This window comes from Nicotiana tomentosiformis, chromosome 12 (assembly GCF_000390325.3).
Source record: "Nicotiana tomentosiformis chromosome 12, ASM39032v3, whole genome shotgun sequence".
In the NCBI taxonomy this organism is placed as follows: Eukaryota; Viridiplantae; Streptophyta; class Magnoliopsida; order Solanales; family Solanaceae; genus Nicotiana; species Nicotiana tomentosiformis.
This window is the reverse complement of record NC_090823.1, coordinates 122,912,755-122,920,052: the sequence shown is the minus strand read 5'-3', so window position 1 is coordinate 122,920,052 and position 7,298 is coordinate 122,912,755.

The window sequence follows — 7,298 nt, the reverse complement described above, 5'->3', positions numbered from 1 at the left end:
ACCTGAGTTACACCCTTCATAATAAGTAATGTTAAAAGCAATATTAGTCCTTTTTTATATAAATAGCTCCTCTGAACTCTCATTTCTAGCTCCAACCTGATAATTCTACTACAATATTTATTGATCGTTGGGGGAAGGAGATTTTTCTGTCCAAACAAAGGTGGTATTGGGGCTGATCTTTGCTGCTGAATCATTGGTTCATGAGCATTTCTAAGCAGAATAAAAAGGACTTGGATATGTTCTTGGTCCAATGATGCAGGAGCTGAGCTCGGTTTTGGCTGCCTTTTCTTGGACTGAAGGGTTTCCTTCTCTCTTCAACCATAAAAAATGAAACTACCATTACCTCATGTACAGACCATGTTGGTCGTTAGGAAAAAGGCAGCCCGGTGCACTAAGCTCCCGCGCTATGTGCGAGCCAGGAAGGGTCGGACAATAAAGGTCTAATGCACGCAGTCTTACTCTCCATTTCTGTAAAAGACTGTTTTACGGTTTGAACCCCTGACCTCCTGATCACCGCAACAACTTTATCATTTACGCCAAAGCTCCCCTCACAAGTTGGTCGTTAGTCCACTTACCAAATCAGAAAGCCGGCGTAAAGGGTAAATCCAATGTTCTCGTGTGAAGTGAAGTGAAGTGAGAAAGAATGCTAACTTGTCAAACATGAATAGGCAAATCTAGAACGTCAACTTGATGATTTCATTAACTTAACCTGTTGTACTTTTGATATTATGAATCCAGAATTCGTTACTGCTACAATTTGTTAAAATTTAAGAGGGGTTTAACATATTATTTAAGTTTCGTGTCAAAAATTTGGATCTAGATGAATCATGAAACTCATATTTACGTTCATTAATATCAAGATTCCCATGCATCATTCTCTAAATCAAACTTGTTAATATTTTGTTTCCTTTTTCTTGTTATATTTCATGTATGAACTGCGATCAGGGGCGCATTTACCTAACGAGGTAGGGGTATCACGGCACCCGCTCGCTTCGCTAAAATTCTTACTATGTACATAATATCTTTGTGAAAAAACGTATAAATGGATAGAGTGGCACCTAGAAGTCACAAAGTGGAAGCGGGTGACATTGGTTCAGCCTTCCCTTTGAAGGTATTCCTTGGCCTCATGAATTCAAGTTTGAATCCTTGTTGGAGCATCTCCTTTGATTTTTCCTTTTTTCTACTTATTAAGATTTCCTTTATTTTCAGTTGAGCCATAGGGTCTCACCTCTTTTCCTTCTTTTCTTGGTTCTTTCTCTCCTTTTATTACTTTTTAAGTCTCTCTTCTTCATTTTTTTTTACTTTCAGTCCTCATTTTGTTTATATCATTATACCTTACTTTATAAATAATTATTTTCTATAGGTAATTTGATTTGATTTTAATTAGCATATAATTTCTTTATTTTTAATGAAACGATATTAATTTTTATATTGGAATATAATTTGAGCAATATCTTCTATTGGGTTTTGAAAAATAATTAAATGGCTTGATTGATAGTCGTTTTGAGTCGAATATCATAGGTTGAATGTTGAAGGTTTTTCTTTGAAAATAATTGTCATATAACTCAACAATTAAGATGGAAAAATAAATAAAGAACAATACAAGTAAACTAATCTAGTCAAACAAAGAATATATAGTGTAGTTAAAGTACTCTTTAATCAAATATTTATATTGGAGGCGCTCTTTCATGAAATGTTATTTTTCTTTTGCATTTTTATTTAGAACGTGTTTAAATTAAGCGTTAAAAATTTGAACTAAAATCGAACTTATTTGGTTTGTAAATGAAAGACCTATACAAATTAGCCAAAAACTAACTGAACCGGCCCATTATTTCTAATATGTCTTTGTAGCTATTGACATGTATATTGTATGCATAACATGGTGGCACCCGCAACCTTCGAATCATGGATCCGTCTCTGATAGCAATACTGAGAAAAATGGTATACTCAATCTTTTTTTTCATATAAATTGTTTTACTTTTACATATGTTCATCAAATTCACATGTGTTGTGTGACAAAATTGACTGAAAGACCATAAACACGAGTAAGAAAGACAATTCTTCACATCTGCCAAAATTGTTTCTAGTAGTTTGGTCAATATAAGTGTGAAATTTCCAACTTCTGTTTCAAAATTTCAATTTCTTTAGGTGTGCGCATAGGGTAAAATATAATATGACACGTAGCTGACTAAAAGAAGGATATGTGGAATCCAAGATGGGCTGGTTGAGGACCGAACGCAGTCACTGCGCTTGTCACCGGAACGAATAACGTTCATAAAAGTGTATTAAATGCTCTGCGCCCGGTAGCATTTACTAAGGAATGTTCTACAGCATTAAGAGTGACGATCCGTTACAGAGAATGGCATTTATACTCAACGTTACAGCTTCATCAATGACCCTCATAATTGACATTAAAAGATGGCATGATCCTAGGACCTTTTTCCCTAGGCATAGCTATACATAGTTAGCTCAATTACCATTGTAAGGGACACGAATTTTCTGGCAAGAACATATACTATATTATATACAAAGCTTTATACAATTTCACTTTCTTGCTTTTAGATCTTATCATTGGTGTGTTCGGAAACCATGTTCACATAATCATCATCTTTGCTATTTCATCTACATTCTAAGATTAAGTATTGTGTATTTCTTCAATTATTATATTATTTCAGGATCACATTAGTCCACTTGTCTAGAAACCACGTATAAATTTAACTTTACTGTTTTACGGGTAAACAGTTTGGCGCCCACCGTGGGACCTAGACAGTCGTGCAATTAAATTGATCCTTGCCTTTTTTACTAATATTTTTTGACTATTTTGTCTTAGAAATAATCGCAAAAAAGGCAGACAACACTGTTAATGATGCACGCAACCCTGAAATTCGAGGGGATCAGCCTCATTTCGAGGACTCGATCAGTGACACCCGCAATGAGGGGAATGACGCCACGCCGGTGCATGACCGACGGTACCCTCGACAAGTTCGGGAGACAACCCCTAATAATGCTGACGAGGAACAAGTAGCGGATGTTGTGAGGATCCTGCAAGAGCAACAGTCAATCATTCTAGGCCATCTCACGCGGCAGGATCAAGTTATAACGGAACTAAAACATGCTCTATCAGGTGCTTTGAATAATGCAAACAGGCGCGACCTTGTTCCTCCCGTTGTTCCTGCAGACCAAACAACACAGAGAGTCGACAACAACACTCTCAGGGGTGAAGTTGGGTCTGATGGGGTAGGGGAGAGCAGATCAGGTCTTAACAACGAGAGGGAAGTATCGATTCATTCAAGGATGAGCTTATACGGTTCATGAGGGAAGTAAACGCCTGCATGGATCAAATCCCGGGCGCACCACCAGTATTGAAAGGCCCGAACTCGGAGAAGTATGTTCAATTACCGTACAATCCAAGTGCGGCACCAGAACTAATCCCAAAGCATTTCAAAATGCCTGAAGTTCCAAAGTATGATGGAACTTCAGACCCGCAGGAACATATTACCACCTACACAGCGGCGGTGAAAGGAAATGATCTAGTTCCTCACGAAATTGAATCTGTGTTGCTAAAGAAATTCGGCAAAACTCTCATGAGGGGAGCCTTAACGTGATATTTATTATTGCCCGAGCATTCCATAGATTCTTTTGAAATGCTCGCTGATTTTTTCATTAAAGCTCATGCCAGGGCCAGAAAGGTGCAATCCTGGAAGGCCGACTTATTCAAAATCGCACAAAGAGAATCAGAATTATTACGAGAGTTTGTTTCCCGGTTCCAGAAAGAAAGAATGTTGCTCCTGGTCGTCCCGGATGAATGGGCAGCTGAAGCATTCACCAAAAGATTGAATCCGAGAAGTTCAGACGCATCCTGGAAGCTGAAAGAGAGCCCGTTTGAGTTTCAAGCAACAACCTAGGTAGATATTCACAACCGGTACGAGTCGAAGATAAGGATCAAAGATGACCATGTCGGTTTTACATCATCATCCAAAGGACTGGAGAAGAATAGAGAAAAATCAAAGGATGACTACGATGCGGATAGGCAGACTACGAGGGGTCGGTTTTTGCCCTACGAGCGTACCGAAAGCCGTGGCAAAAATTTTTGAGCAACAAACAAGTTCACTGTTATCGGAGGGACTGATCGTTGTCGCAATAATAGATCACTTCAAGATAAACAAATATCGGGGTCTCGAGATCGTTTTTACCCCACGTTATCAGAATATAACTTCAACGCCAATGTAGTGGAACTGGTGTCATCCATGAGGAACATTAAAGAAGCACGATTCTTGAGACCTACGAGGTCCGATTCCGGACAGAGGGATCCCAATTTATGGTGCTAATACCACGGGATGAACGGTCGCCGGACAGGGGACTACCGACATCTTTGGGAGGATGTGCCAGCACTATTGAAGAATGGTCATCTCCGAGAATTCTTGAGTGATCGAGCTAAGAACAATTACGGTCGCAACAGAGACAACGCGGAATCCTTGAAAGCAGGAGAGGAAATCCCCATGCCAAACGATCAACATGATCTTCGGGGGGAACGAGATTAACGGGGTCACCTTTTCGATGGCAAAGAAGACTAAAGTATCGATAACTCACAGCAAAAGACTCCGGGAGGACGATATCACTTTCACAAAGGAAGACGCAGACAAATTGTTGTTACCACACAATGACGCACTGGTAATCTCTTTAAGTGTGTTAGATTTTAAAATTAAGTGTGTTCTAGTGGATCTAGGAAGTTTGGCTAATATCATACAATGGAGAGTATTGGAACAAGCTAAACTCATTGGAAGCATTATTCCGGCGACAAAACTCCTCGCTGGATTCAACCTTGCGAGTGTGACGACCCGGGGTGAGATTTTGCTGCTCACAAATGCTGAAGGAGTAATGAAAACAACTCTCTTCGAAGTAGTGGATGGTGATATAGGATACAACATCATCTTAGGAAGGCCATGGTTATGCGAGATGAAAGTTGTACCTTCGACGTATCACCAACTGCTGAAGTTTCCAACGCCCGAAGGAATCAAGCAGATAAGAGGTGACCAACCGGCAGCAAGGGAGATTAATGCAATCTCAGTTTTAAGTAGCAAATGGAAGGAGCGCATGGCATAGAAATTACAGGAATCTGCGCCTACTCCCAAGTTAGAAGAGGTTATTCCAGAGGCAGAATCGTCAGAACAATATGAGGTGCCGAGATATTTCCAAGTTCCGGAAGAAACGGACACAACGAAATCCACGGCAGAGGAACTAGAGCAAGTGTCATTATTCGAAGAATTCTTAGAAAGAAAATTTCACTTGGGAACAGGACTGCACCCCGAGCTCAGGTCTGGTTTTATTGAATTCCTTAAAATTAACGCTAATTATTTTGCATGGTCGCACGAGGATATGATAGGTATCCCGAAAGAAATAGCCGTGCACAAGCTAAGTCTGGATCCTAACATACCACCGGTACGACAGAAGAAGCGCCCTATTGATGAGTCCAGGAATAAATTCATCAAAGAAGAGGTAGCCCGCTTGCTTAAAATCGGTTCGGTCAGAGAGGTAAGATATCCAGACTGGCTAGCCAATGTAGTAGTAGTTCCTAAGAAGAACAATAAATTTTGTATGTATGTAGATTATACAGATCTTAATAAGGCATTCCCGAAAGATTCGTTTCCACTGCCAAATATCGATCAAATGATTGATGCCACGGCCGGGCACAAACTGATAAGTTTCCTTGATGCTTATTCCGGGTACAACCAAATTAAGATGAACCCGAAAGATCAGGAAAAGAATTTATTTTTAACAAATTTTGGTACATATTGTTACAATGTAATGCCTTTCGGATTGAAAAACGCCGGAGCCACTTATCAACGGCTCGTAAATAAGATGTTTGAAAAGAAAATAGGAAAAACCATGGAAGTTTATATAGACGATATGCTTGTTAAGTCTTTAAATGCAGGTGACCACCTTAAGCATTTGCAAGAAACATTCGATATCCTAAGGAAGCATAACATGAAACTTAACCCCGAAAAGTGCGCGTTCGGGATCAGGTCCGGTAAGTTCCTGGAGTTTCTGGTATCACAAAGGGGAATTAAGGTAAACTCCGACAAAATCAAGGCCATAGACGATATCCTGGATCAATTATCAAATGTGAAGGAAGTCCAAAGACTTACAGGAAGGTTAGCAGCTTTGAGCAGGTTCATTTCCCGGTCGTCGGAAAAGTGTCATCGCTTTTTTACATTGCTCAAAAAGAAGAACAATTTCGAATGGACGCCGGAGTGCCAGTAGGCTTTGAGGGACCTGAAGAAGTACTTATCAAGCCCTTCATTGCTCTCGAAACCAAAAGAAGGCAAAACATTGCTAGTCTACCTCGCGGTTTCAGAAGTTGCGATAAGTGCAATTTTAGTCCGGGAGGACGAAGGTACGTAGTTTCCTATTTATTACGTTAGCAAAATTTTAACGGGAGCAGAAACTCGCTACCCACATTTGGAAAAACTGGCCTTAGCTCTCGTAGTCGTCGCTCGGAAGTTGAGGCCCTATTTCCAATGCTACCCAATAGTTGTGGTGACTACTTTTCCTTTGCGGAACATCCTTCATAAAACCGAACTCTCGGGTAGATTGGACAAATGGGCCATCGAAATAAGTGAGTTCGATATAGAATATAAACCAAAGACTACAATTAAGTCACAAGTCTTGGCTGACTTTATGGTCGATTTTAGTCTGGGACTGCTACCTTTGGAAACCAAGGAGGCAGTCATGATGTCGGAATCGACATCAGGGGTTTGGACCTTATTTACGGATGAGCCTCGAACGTAAAAGAGTCCAGGCTCGGAATAGTTTTAATCACGCCTTCGGGGGAAACCTTAAGGCAAGCTATCAGAATAATTCCTTTAACTAACAATGAAGCAGGGTATGAAGCTTTGATTGCAGGGCTCAAATTGGCCCAGGGACTTGATTCTGAGGTTATCGAAATCAAATACGACTCACAGCTAGTGGTAAATCAGGTTTATGGGATCTTTAATACCAAAGAAGAATGTATGCAGCAATACGTGATAAAGGTCCATGCTCTTTTGGCACGATTATATGAGTGGTCAATCACTCATATCCTGAGAGAGGATAATTCAAAAACGGATGCATTAGAAAACTTAGGTTCATCGATGGAAATAAAGGAATCGGAGTCCAAAACGGTGGTACAACTGGTGAGTTTAGTCCTTGATACGGATGGTTACTATGAAGTGAATTCGGCTAGTCTGGTCTGGGACTGGAGAAATGAAATAATCAACTACCTCGAGCACGAAAAGTTGCCCAACGATCCCAAAACGTCA